The sequence below is a fragment of the Hipposideros armiger genome, unplaced genomic scaffold (assembly GCF_001890085.2).
Source record: "Hipposideros armiger isolate ML-2016 unplaced genomic scaffold, ASM189008v1 scaffold_235, whole genome shotgun sequence".
In the NCBI taxonomy this organism is placed as follows: domain Eukaryota; kingdom Metazoa; phylum Chordata; class Mammalia; order Chiroptera; family Hipposideridae; genus Hipposideros; species Hipposideros armiger.
In genome coordinates this window covers 2,099,899-2,112,307 of record NW_017731585.1, presented here as the reverse complement: position 1 = coordinate 2,112,307, position 12,409 = coordinate 2,099,899, and the positions used below count along the sequence as shown (strand labels likewise).

The 12,409-nt window shown below is 42.2% G+C and overlaps 2 protein-coding genes across 5 annotated transcripts in view; one reads left to right on the top strand and one right to left on the bottom strand.

Moving 5' to 3' along the window:
* Positions 1 to 12,409, top strand: part of WDFY4 (WDFY family member 4) — a 323,059-nt gene that overhangs the window by 257,418 nt on the left and 53,232 nt on the right. The window lies entirely within an intron of this gene.
* LRRC18 (leucine rich repeat containing 18) overlaps positions 1 to 12,409 on the bottom strand; it is a 22,300-nt gene that overhangs the window by 5,135 nt on the left and 4,756 nt on the right. The window lies entirely within an intron of this gene.

Below are 12,409 nucleotides of genomic sequence, written 5' to 3'. Positions count from 1 at the left end.
GAGAGAGAGAGAGAGAGAGAGAGAGAGAGATTTCTTGGATAGCTGACATTTCTCAGACCCTGACATAAATCGAGTCTTTCCTGAGAGTTATCCCACAGGTTCCTAGAATGGGATTGCTGAGTTCTCAGAAGCAATATTGTCTGGATATGAGGGAATGAGGTGGGAGTTAAGAATGATGTAACTGCCCTGCAGTTTCTGTACTTATATCTCGCTTCGCCTTCTGGACCCAAAGGAGCTAGTCAAGCTTTGGCTGCTATAACTGCAGTGCAGTGGGAGCAGCACAGAAAAGGCTTTCACTCAGTCCACATGTAGGAGGATGTGCCTGCACCATGCCCATGAGCAGGGAGGGGCCATGGCTGAACTTAAGGGCCGGACAGAACTTAAAAGAAAATGCTGCCCTTTCCCACCTCCTACCCCCTTTTCTTCCTCCCCTCACATCCTTCACACTGAAATTCATCTGTGGACACCTGGCACCTATAGGTGGGATGATAGTTATGACTGCTGCCACACAGGGAAGTAGAATGTACAGAGTGATAGGTAGATTCTGGCCTCAGATGCTTGGCTTAGAAGTCGAGCTCTGCCAATTTTCTTAAATTTTTAGTGCCTCAGTTTCCTCATTTGTGAAAACAGCCTTCTTATAGGGTTTTTAGGGAGTCTAAATTACCTAACTATAAAGCACTCACAACAGTGCCTGGCACATAGTAAAAACTTGATTAACACTAATGATTAAATTTATTATCAGGAACTTTGAACATATTGATTTTAATCCTCAATAATCCAGCAAGACCATAGGATTATCCATGTTATAAAGAGAAGAAGACTGAGGCTTAGGAGTGAGGAAGGTCAGCAGCTAGGAAGAAGATTCAAACTCTCCCATCCTGTTCTAAAGGCTCTTTTCTTGCCTAAACTTGGTGCCTCTTGCTTTCTGGTTTTCTCCTTTGGACCAAGCTCCCACACCAGACCGATGCATGAAGTCAGGAGATAAATGCTTGCAGGGCCTCCATTTCCCCACAGGGATGGGTGGCAGAGGTGCCTACAGTTTCTGTACTTCCATTCAGGCCCTTTATCAGGAACCAAGTTCATATGACACATGAAGCACCAGCAATCAGGCTGTGTGAGCCTATTGTCACATGTTTTCCTCATACAGCATTCCTCAGTGTTGAATGGAAGTGGGTAAAAATTGCCTTCCATGTGCTAAGCATAAAGCCCACTACTACCACCCCTGGCAGAGGGTCGCATCCTATTCCTATCCTGCTAGATCAGAGCCTTCTGGGATGGGTGGAGATCTCCAGAGTAAACCAATGAGAGCATTTCTGCTCTCAGCAGCATTGCTGTCCTTTTGAGCAGGCCTTGTAAGCTGAGCCTATTCTTTAGAAACAATGGACTAACCATATTCAGGCATAATTGGCTGGTTACCGCAGGCAGCACTATGTTTACCAGTATTGAAGTTACTGTATCAGGTCCCTCTGAGGAAGCAGGTGAGATAAAGCAGCTTAAAAATGAAAGCTGGGGTTCCGGTCCCACTTAGGATAGACTAAGTACACTGTGCCCATCTCACCCACTGAAGGCAGTTGGAGGCCCTAGACAAACTACATGAGCAGCTCTCTGGGGACACTGTAGATAAATGGTACCAGGCAGGCTGGAGAAGTAACTCCAAAGTAACACCAAGTTTGCATGGGGATGACAGAAAGCTTTCTGAGAAAAACCTCTTTCTCTGAACAAGAATAGGAAAGAGGGCCTTTTAGGGTCAGAGAGAGTGAGGGGGATCTCCTGGGTTTTCCCATTTGTTTTTTTCATTCACTCCTGCTTCAGAGTCTTGCATCACTGGAGTCAGCCAGGCAGGCACATAAAACTCTGCAGGAAGAGAACCATTGTCAGTGCCCAAACTGTGGTCCCAAGAGGGAGAAGGTTGCGTTTTTCTCTCCATCCTACTGTCACTTGGTCCTTGAGGCAAAAACAGTGGCAGAAAGTAAACAGCAGATTTAGAAAACAAAATTCCTAAATTTCTAGCCAGAAGACTAAGGGTGTGTGTGTGTGTGTGTGTGTGTGTCTGTGTGTGTGTTGGTGGGGGGAAAGGGGCTCCTAGGAGCCACAAAGTGCTGGGGAGATTACAGAGAGGAGGGAGTTTAATAAAATTGTGTATTAACTCCTGGATGCACCCTGAGCTTCCTGTTCATGGCTAAAACAATGAACAGGGTCTTCAGTACCTGATCCCAAACCCGGAAGACAAAGACTTTGAGACTTGAGCTAAGAGAAACCACTGTGCCAGTACCAAGATGGTGCCTGAGTGGCAACACAAGGGCCTGATTCAAATAGCACTGTAAGTCCTTTGAAAACTGACTGGACATTATAACCATAGTCTACAGAATCTACAGAAAGTATAAATATGCCAGAACTTGTACCCTGTGATTGCCTCATAAAAATATATATCTTGATATCAATATTGATGTATATATATATATATATATATATATATATATATATATATATATATATATATATATATATATATATATATATATATATATATATATATATATATATATATATTGTAGAAGAGAGGAAGAAGAGTGTGGTGCAGAAAAATATTTGAAAAAAAATGAGTAAAATATTCTAAAAGTTGATGAAAGACATAAAATTACAGATACAAGAAGCTCAGTGAACTCCAAACAGGGTAAATAAACTCAAAGCACACTCAGAAACAAAATCAAACTGCTCAGAATTAAATTTAAAAAACCTTAAAACCTGTCAGAAGAAAAGGACACATTACCTACAGGAAATAGCAGGAAGAATGACTGTAGTCTCTCAGTAGAAACCATGAAGGCCAGGAGTACTAGAAAATTACCTTTTGAAGTACTGAAAGAAAAAAATATCTATCAAACAGGCAAAAATATAGGTGTCCTTTACGAATGATGGAAAAATAAAGACATTGTCAGATGAATGAAAAATAAAAGGATTTTCCCCTAGCTGAGCTGCTGTAAAATAAATGCTAAATGAAGTTCTGCAGATGAAAGGGAACCTACACTAGAGAGAAACTCGGGCTTTGGGACTAAAGGAAGACCAATGGAAATGGTAAATATAATAGGCTACTTTTCTCTTCTTAAGATCTTTAAAATATTTGTGATGGCTAAAAGCAAAAGTTATAACACTGGGTTTTCAATGTATGTAGATAGACTAGATATGACAACTATAACATAATGGGGGAAGTTAGCAAGACGTATATGGTAGATAAGGCTTTTACATTGCTTTTGAAGTGGTAAAATGCTAATTCTATGCAAATTTAAGTATGTATATTTAAATCTCCAGAGCAATTATTAAAGCAATATACAAAGAGACAGAGTAAAAAACTAAATGTATAAATTTAAAAATATATTTTATGTATAATTACAAAAAGTGTACTTATATATAAATCATATATCTACATGTAATTATACTTATATATAAATATATGTAATTTACATTTTAAATATATCAATTAAAAATTAACAATAAAAAAATCAAATAATTGAAAAGAAATCAGGAAAAGGGAAATGGAAGAAACAGAATACAATTATTAAAATGGCAGACCTAAATCCAAATATATCAATACTTACATTAAATGAAAATGACCAAAACATTCCAATTAAAGGTATAATTATTAGAATGGATAATAAAGGAGAAAGACCCAATTATATGCTATCTATAAGAAATCCACTTTAAGCAAAGAAAATAAGTTAATCTAAAAGAATGGTGAAAGACAAACTATGCAAACACTAGAAAAACTGGAGTGACTCCTGTTAATATCAGTATGGATAAAATATATTTCAGAGCATGGAAATGTACCTGAGAATAAAATATAAAAATCCTAAATGTGTGCATGCCTAACAACAGAACTTTGATATAAATGAATCAAAATCTGATAAAATTGAAAGAAGAAATGGAAAATCTTTAATTAGAGTTGGCGATTTCAATACTTGTTTCTCAATAATCAATAGTACAACTAGAGAGAAAGTCAGCAAGGAACAGGGTTGCTCAATCATGGCTCTTGACATTTGGGGCCAGATAATTCTTTGTTGTTGACAGGGGTGGGGTGCAGGTGGGATAGGGTTAGGCCTGTCCTCTGCATTGTGGGATGTTTAGCAGCAGAAGCCAGAAGATACTATCCACTAAATGCCAGTAGCTCTGCACTAGTTGTAACAACCAATCATGTCTCTAAATATTGGCAACTGTCCACAGAGGAGAAAATCCCCCCCAGATGAGGATCACTGATATAGAAAAACTGAACATCACCATCAACCAACTATTATAGATCTAATTGACATTTGCAGAACACTCTACCCAGCAACAAGGTACACATTCTTCTCAAATGCACATATAACATTCACAAATATAGACTCTATTCTTGTTCATGAAACAAACCTTAACAAATATAAATGAAGTGAAATCATACAAAGAATGTTCTCTAAAAAGAATGGAGTTAAATTAGAAATCAATATTAGAACTATAACTGGAAATACTTAACAATTAAAAAATATTTATAAGCCATGAGTCAAAGAAATCTCAAAGGAAATTAGAAAATATTTTGAACTGAACAAAAATGATATAGAATATATCAAAACTTATGGCATTCAACTAAAGTAGTGGTGAGAGGGAAATTAATAGCAGTAAGCGTTCATACTGGGAACATTTGAAAAAGGAAGACAGGTCTCAAATCAATAATATAAACTTCCACCTTAAGAAACTAGTAAAGAAGATCAAAATAAACTTAAAGCATGCACAAGGAGGAAATAATAAAGACAAGAGCAAAAATCAGTAAAATTGAAAGGGGAAATAGAGAAAAATCAGTGAAACTAAAACTGGTTCTTTTAAATGATTAATAAAATTGATAAATCTCTAGCCAGACTGACAATGAAAAAAAAAAGAGAGAGAAAGAAGAAAAAACTATGAATATCACCAATTAAAGACAGCATACAACTAAAAACCCACAGACATTAAAGGGGTGTCTAGAGAATAGTAAAACAGCTCTGGAAAAAACTTAGATAAAGTTGACCACAAACTAAACTCTCACCCATGAAGAAATGGACAACCCAGAAAGACCTATGTTTATTAAAGAGGCTGAGTTCATAGTTGAAAAATTTCCCCAAGAACTCTAGGCCCAAATGGTTTTATTGGCAAAGTCTACCAAACATTTAAAGACGACAACACCTATTTTATACGATCTTTTCCAGAAAATAGAAGGAGCAAGTCCTAACTTATTTTCTGAGGCCAGCATACCCTGATACTAAAATCACACATAGACAATATAAGGAAAACTATAGACCAACATCCCGGATGAGCACAGACACAAAACTCTTCAACAAAACTAGTAAATTGAATCCGGCAATATATAAAAAGAATAATACATGACAACCAAGTGTGAATGCAAACTGATTCATTATTCAGAAATTGATGTAATACACCATATTAACAGATTTAAAGAAAAAAATACATGATCATATTAACTGATGCCAAAAAACCATGTGATAAAATTTAACATCTATTCATGACAACAATTCTCAGCAAACCAGTAATATAAAGGTTCTTTCTTAACCTGATAAAGGGCTTTACACACAAACACACACACACACACACACACACACACACACGCACACACAACCTACAGCTAAATCATACTTGGTGATGAATTGAGTGCTTTCCCACCTAAGTTTGGGAACAAAGCAAGTTTGGGACCTTGTATATTAGAGCTCAGAGAACTGTATACACAGAAATCAGCAATTTAACTGTAGGTAAGTTTAAAAATTTTTTTTAAAACTTAAAAATATTTGGGATTCTATATTTTATTGTTCTCTCACCGTGGCTGCTTGCTCAGCCTGGCTTGGAAGTTTGTGACTTTTTTGCACCACTCCCCCAGCCCTGTTGTGCCCCACAAAGGGCATTCAAATGTGTACCATGTGGGCACTGTCATGAATGTCTACCACATGTATGCACGTGGGCACACAGCAGGGGACAGCTCTGCACAAGGTGGCGTGTCGGAAAAACTATCGTACTGCACTTGAGTTAAAAATTTGATTAAAAAAAATGAACTGGGCATCTTGGAATTTTATTTGCTAAGTCTGTCAACCTTGCCATGAGGAGAAGTTATCAATAAACAGTTACACTTGAGCTTGAGATAAATAATGGATAGGTTTTAGTACGCGTATGTCCCAAACATTGCATAGTTCTGTATTTATTTGAAAACTCTGTCCCATGGGCCTGAACAAATAGCAAAGTTTTCTTTGTCCATGATCCTTATCAGCCCTTCAGGGCTAATTTAAGCCAAGTCCATGTGCTTACTCCTGCATTCATTCATATGTACGTTCACTCATTCAGTAGGCCTCCTGAGAGAGCCTACTATGTACCAAGCCTCTGTGTTACACAGATGAGCAATAAACATGGCCAGTACCCAAGCTCAAAGAGCTAAAATCTAGATTGTTACTGATTCTGGCTACCAGAGTCCCCTGAACACCCCAAAGCCTGGGCTGTCTTTTGTATTTCTTATATTTAAGGTAAAGTTCAGCTCAAGGAGGCCAACCATACCAAGCAAGGGTTAGAGGGGCCCTGGCCGGAAAGCATACTTCTAGTAGACTGGAGATCCAGCCAGTTTGGCCCAGCTGAAACTGCTCCCACAGCCCACCCAAACCATGCAAAGAAGCCCTGCCAGCTCTGATGAACGAGGGGGAGGAAGCAGCACGGAGCTGTCTAGAGTACTTCTCCATTAAGAAGCTTCTCTCCACAGGAACTTTGGCTCTTGAGCCTGCTCATAAGTCACCTGCAAGGCTAAGCAGGGGCTGGCCGGGCTGATGCACTTCACCTCCTCCTCAGTGTGTTTGGGTCCTCAAACAGCCCCAGGCCAGATGGAGTATGATCAGCCCCCTCCACGCTTCTCCTCAGGGCTACCTGACCTGACTGGGCCCCTCGCTCTTGGTTATGGAGGGCTGGGTGCATTGTGTTGCTCAGGGTCCATCCTGGACCCTTAAGCTGCTGAGCACCACTAGAAGCCTGCCAAGTGACAGAAGCCTGCAAAGGCAGGAGACATCCCTTTTTTCACTCAACTTTGAATGGTCAACATCCTGCCTAGGCCTGCCCAGTGACTGGGAGAATAAATATGGGCAAAAAAAAGTGTGAGAGAGATGATGTTTTGATACAGCTAAAACTAGTTAGATGGCCTGTTATCATCATTCACAGAATCCTTAAATATAAGAGTGGGACCAACCCACACAAGGGAAGCTGGCAATTATAGAAAGAAAGAGATGTAAATAGACGGGTGGATGGATGGACAGACTGACAGAGAGATGGATGGATAGACGAATAATAGGTTACATTTCACATGAACAGCTGAGAAACTCAACTAGGAGAAGTTTCTAAATCTACAACTGTATCTTGTGTGTACAATTGGTTTTTATACTTTGGAAAAACTCGATCAGTTGGTTTCACTTTAATTTCTAATTAATTTTTTGATCTTGTCATTGTGAATCAAACAGCATGGTGGGGCACCCCATGGATATCTAAATTAAAAATGTAATGGCAACCTATATTTTAATGCCATCAAAATATTTGTAAGCATTTTCAGTTGTAAGATCATTATCATCACTATGATAATAGAATTTATCTGGTGCTTCGTGCTCATGTATCTTTATATTTTTAAGTAAGACTGACCTGTGTATATCTGATATCTTTAAACATCTTGCTAACATGATCTCACAATAATTATTTCACTCTTGACTGACGCATTGAGACACAGGATGGACACACTGTAGAACTGAAACCAAAAGTCACTGCTGTTTCACAGCCAGTATTTGAAACTAGATTCATAGCAAGTTTCATGCCATATGGGTGAGAAATATCTTTTGCTTTTGAGCCATCTCTTAAGGCGAAATGATACAAATTTCCCTCAGTAAAGTCACTCATTCAGAAGCCATTGCGTTTATTCTCTCCCTGACTCTCAGGAGACCCATTCACTAGACATGTAACAAGCCAGCCTCACCTCTGCTGTGATTTCCCACATGGCTTTAAATCAGTCTCTGTACCCTCTACCGCTCCCCAGAACAAGCTGTATCTTCACACGAGAAGCCATGGGCAGGTGGTGATGTGGGTGGTCACTGTGGGGCCCTCTGTGGAGTGTGTGTGTCTGGAACCGCTGGCCAGGCCTCTAACATAGGCACAAATGTTTGACTCAGGCAGGGTCTGCACTGGGAGGGTATGGGCTCAGAGCTGTGTGCTCTGCTACGTGCTCTACAGTGTTATCTGGTTTCAGAGTCTAGATTCACTGGAGGTATAACCTGAAGTGCTTTTATTTTTTCCACTACTGCCCCAGCTGTATTATGTTGAGCTGTTCTTTCCTGTGGGCAGAAGGATAGACTACTAGGAAAGGGACAACCTAGAGGCAGAAAGATTCCTGTGGCTCTCACAGCAATAGCTGCAGCAGACACCTGGCAAACTTGATGGAGAGACCACGGTGATAGGCAGGAGAGATGCAGACAGCAGGCACGGGGTCTTACAGGGCCCCACCATGATGGAATTTCCTGACATCAATTTCAGATATGCTACATCATGTCAAACACCACTCACCATCATTCACTCAGGTGGTATGTACCAAAGTAACTGTTGGAAGCATGCTGCCGGGCTCTTCCTGTATCCCTAATCTCTACAGCAACGAGGCTAAGCATCAATCCTATTTTTAAAATAAGAGAATTGAGGTGCAGAGAAGTCAAGTGACTTCCCAAAGGTCACACAGACAGCACAGCCTCCACAGATCCCAAAGCTATGATCTTTTCAGTACACTACACTACGTCTCTCTTCTTTTCCTTCTGTTGTCTTTGCTCAAGCAGCCGGAAATGCTGTATCCTAGGGAGCACATTGCTGGTCCTCACTGACTCCAAGGAGAGGCATTCTGGAATCCTAGCAACCCCAGTGTGAAAGCCACCTCTCTAACAAAATTAAGGCTGCCTGCCTCATACATCCTCAGTGCTGTTTTTGGCTCTCTGTTGTCGGAACAAAGGAGTGTCACGGAGTCCTCAGACTCTGGGTAACCAGACACTTGTTAAGTCTGTTCTAATTTGGCATGGGTTAGCCAGGGAACTGAAGTGAAGCTCACTGCCAGCCGCTTAGATGGGAATGGGGTACACGGGGCTGAAGCAGCCAGCCAGTTTGCTGGTAGTGAGGAGAGGGAGATGCAATCTTTGTCCAAAATACCTGCGGAGGTCAGTAATGCAGCTGTCCAACTCACCTTTTGGAGGGAGCACATGTAAATCGGGTCCCTGAAGAAACCATTTCAGCAGGACCCGTTGCCTGCACACTCCACTGCCCAGGGGCCACCGTATCAGGTCGTTTTCACAGAAACATGTATGTATGTATGTATGTATGTATGTATGTATGTATGTATGTATGTAGATGTCTAAGCATATCTGAATAATATGAATTTTACAGGTATTTTAACAACATCAATGAAGTCCTTTAACTGGAAGAGCTTGGAGATTGAAAATGAGAGCGTGAGAGTGAGAGAGAAAGAAACAGTTTAAAGGGTACACATAATGCCACCAGCCAACTGACTTAATAGGCATGTATCCCAAGTGCACAGTGATGGACACAGGAAGCTGTTGCTTCCCACAGGCCCCCATGGTGAGAATAAGCATTAGCTCCCTCACCCCAGGTGCTCAGCAGAGCAGGGCCCCTCCTGCCCTGGGGCTGCTGGCTGTGTGCTGGCCCCAGTGGCTGTACCAGGCCTCCAGAAGTTGGGTGTTCACCATGTGAGCGCCTTTTAAAGTCTAATTGCTGTAGGATGCACTCCCTGCTCTTCTCCAACAGCCTTCTCCTCCTGCCTGTCATTTGATGCTATCCACCCCACCCCCAACACACTCATTCTTACACCAGCCCTTAGAGGCCTGTCACACCTCTTCACAAAGCGACCTCCTACTATGATGTCCTTCAGTCCTTATAACTCTCCTTTAGGCAGGGACAGTCTTCTCTCCAGAGATAAGGACGCTGGGGGTGCTGGGGGTGGAGAGTGATTTCCCCACTCACACAGCTCACTTTTGTCTCAGGGTTTCTGGGCAGAACATTCATCCCATTACATCAGGGCTGCAGCCGAGTGTCTATATGGAAATTACTGGGTTCATGTCATTTGGCAATGATCAGGCTAATTTGATCAATGCTCTCTATGTGGCTTACTGGACATTATGCACACTTGACGTGTAGCTTTGTCTACCCCTAACATTATTTACTTTTCCATCCTTAGCACTAGCGAGGCTCTGCACAGGCGCTGCTGGGAAGTCATTATCTGTCAAAATGCCCCCTTTCCCCTGGCGGGCAATAAAAATTCAACTTTTATTTGGAGCAAAAGTTCCCAGGGGGTCACATGGCCCAATAACAAAAGATGATGATTTCTTATTGGTTTAATAACATCTATTTTGTAATTCTGAATGTGTTCTGTTTTAATTGGATTTGTTAAAGGAACAAAAGGGAATAGGTGCCTTACAATTAAAATAAAATATTAAGATTATTAGTTTAACAGACTAGAAATGCCTTGTTCATCAGCCAACACATTCAAAACACAAAAATCAACCTTGACACACAGGAAAATGGAAGAACCAAAGTCAGTCCTGGCACCTTCAAATCCCATGAGGAGAGCAATAATTCAGTTTCAACAACGTGGTTTCAGGGCTGCTGCTGCCAAACAGACGTTACTGCATTTTTCTCCTCACAGCCACGGCCTCCCTTACAGATAAGGAAGCTGGGGCTCTGAGAAGCAGCTTGGAAGGTGCAAAGCATAGGACTTCACCTCCCACCCCAACCTTGGGTTGCCGCCAGCTCCCCATTTGCCATCCTGGGGACCCTGGACAGCCTCCTGACCTCACAGAGCTTCACTCTTACTTCTCTAAATAAATAGAAGCAGCTGCTTCTGAAGGGCAGGTGAGGGTGAGAGAGGGCCTTGGAGGCCCTTGTTGTGACTTTGTGTCGGGGGACGTAGGGGAGGAGAAGTGGTAGCTGATCCACAGTGGAGCCAGGACACCAGGATCCACCTGGGGAGAAACCCAACTCAGAGTCAGCCCAGCATCCTTGTTTACTGTGGTACCCCTGCCTCCACTGTGCAAACTTTGGATTATTTTATCATGGAGGAAGAGGAGACAGCTCTTTGAGGTACAGCCCCGCTCCCCCAGCATCGCAGAGTGCCCTGTGGGGTGTGCATTCCTTCTGCACCATAATCCCATCTGGCCCCAGTAAGAACTTACTGAGGGGTGGCCATGACAGACCCTGGTGTACACTGGCTGTGTACGGGTACTGGGTATGTCACCCCCATCTGCTATAGGATAGCCCCCAGCTCTGAGGAAAGCTTTTCTATAAATCCACCCACTGTGAAGTTGTGAGTTACCTTGAAGGGCAGCCCTGAGGATCAACTAACTATAAGGGATCAGCTGAACTTTCCATAGCCCTTTTGAGTTCATTCACTCATCAGCAATACATACTGTAAAACTACTATGAACAAGGTACTGTTTTATGCGGCAAACAGAATGAAGGCCCTGCTCATGTTCTAGAAGAGGAGGTGAACAAAAGCAAGGAAACACATAAGGCGGGGTGGTGATAACTGCTAGGAAGAGAAGGACAGCAGAAATAGAATGGTGCTGGGGACATGTGCTGTTTTGGAAATGCTGACCAGGAAGGGCCTCTTTGAGGAGATGTCTGAGGACAGACTCAAGAAAGTAAAGCTTCAGGGAGCTAGGGCAGGTGTTTTAGATAGAGGAAACAGATGGAACGGCAGAGGGGAAGAGAGGGACAGGTAGACTAGGAAAAGGAGGCGCGAAGATGGAAGGAAGAAGAGACAGAGGGAGGCAAAGAAAGAAAGAAAGGAGGAAGAAAGGAAGGCCAGAGGCACAATTTAAAAAGCAAAACTAGGGCAGACATGATCTGATTTATTTTTCAAGTTATGCTCTAACTGTGGTGAGAACGATCCCCAGGGCATATCAAACCAAGCAGAGAAGGCCAGTGCCTACACTCTCCCCAAGGTGATCACAGACAGGGACGTGCCCTCTCTTTTCTGACTTCTGAGACAGGAAGAAACCCAGCCCCAAGGCTGGCATCAGCCATAGGGTCATACTGGGCTGGTTCTTCTCTGTGAACTATGTGCTTTCAGACAGGGTCTAGGTTCTACTAAGAAGCTACCGTACGCTGACCCCATAATTCCTCGCTCCTGAGTGGGCACACCTGGGGCAGGGGAGGTAGCCCAGACATGGAGGGAGTGGGCCACGCCAGGTTAGATGCTGCCTTTGCCATGTGCTCCCTGGAGCCACGGCCAAGCCACTTGCTCCTCTAGGTCTATACTTGCTTTTGCTGGTGTATACTAGATACCTTGGTGATCTCACCTAATTACAAACATACACACACACACACACACACA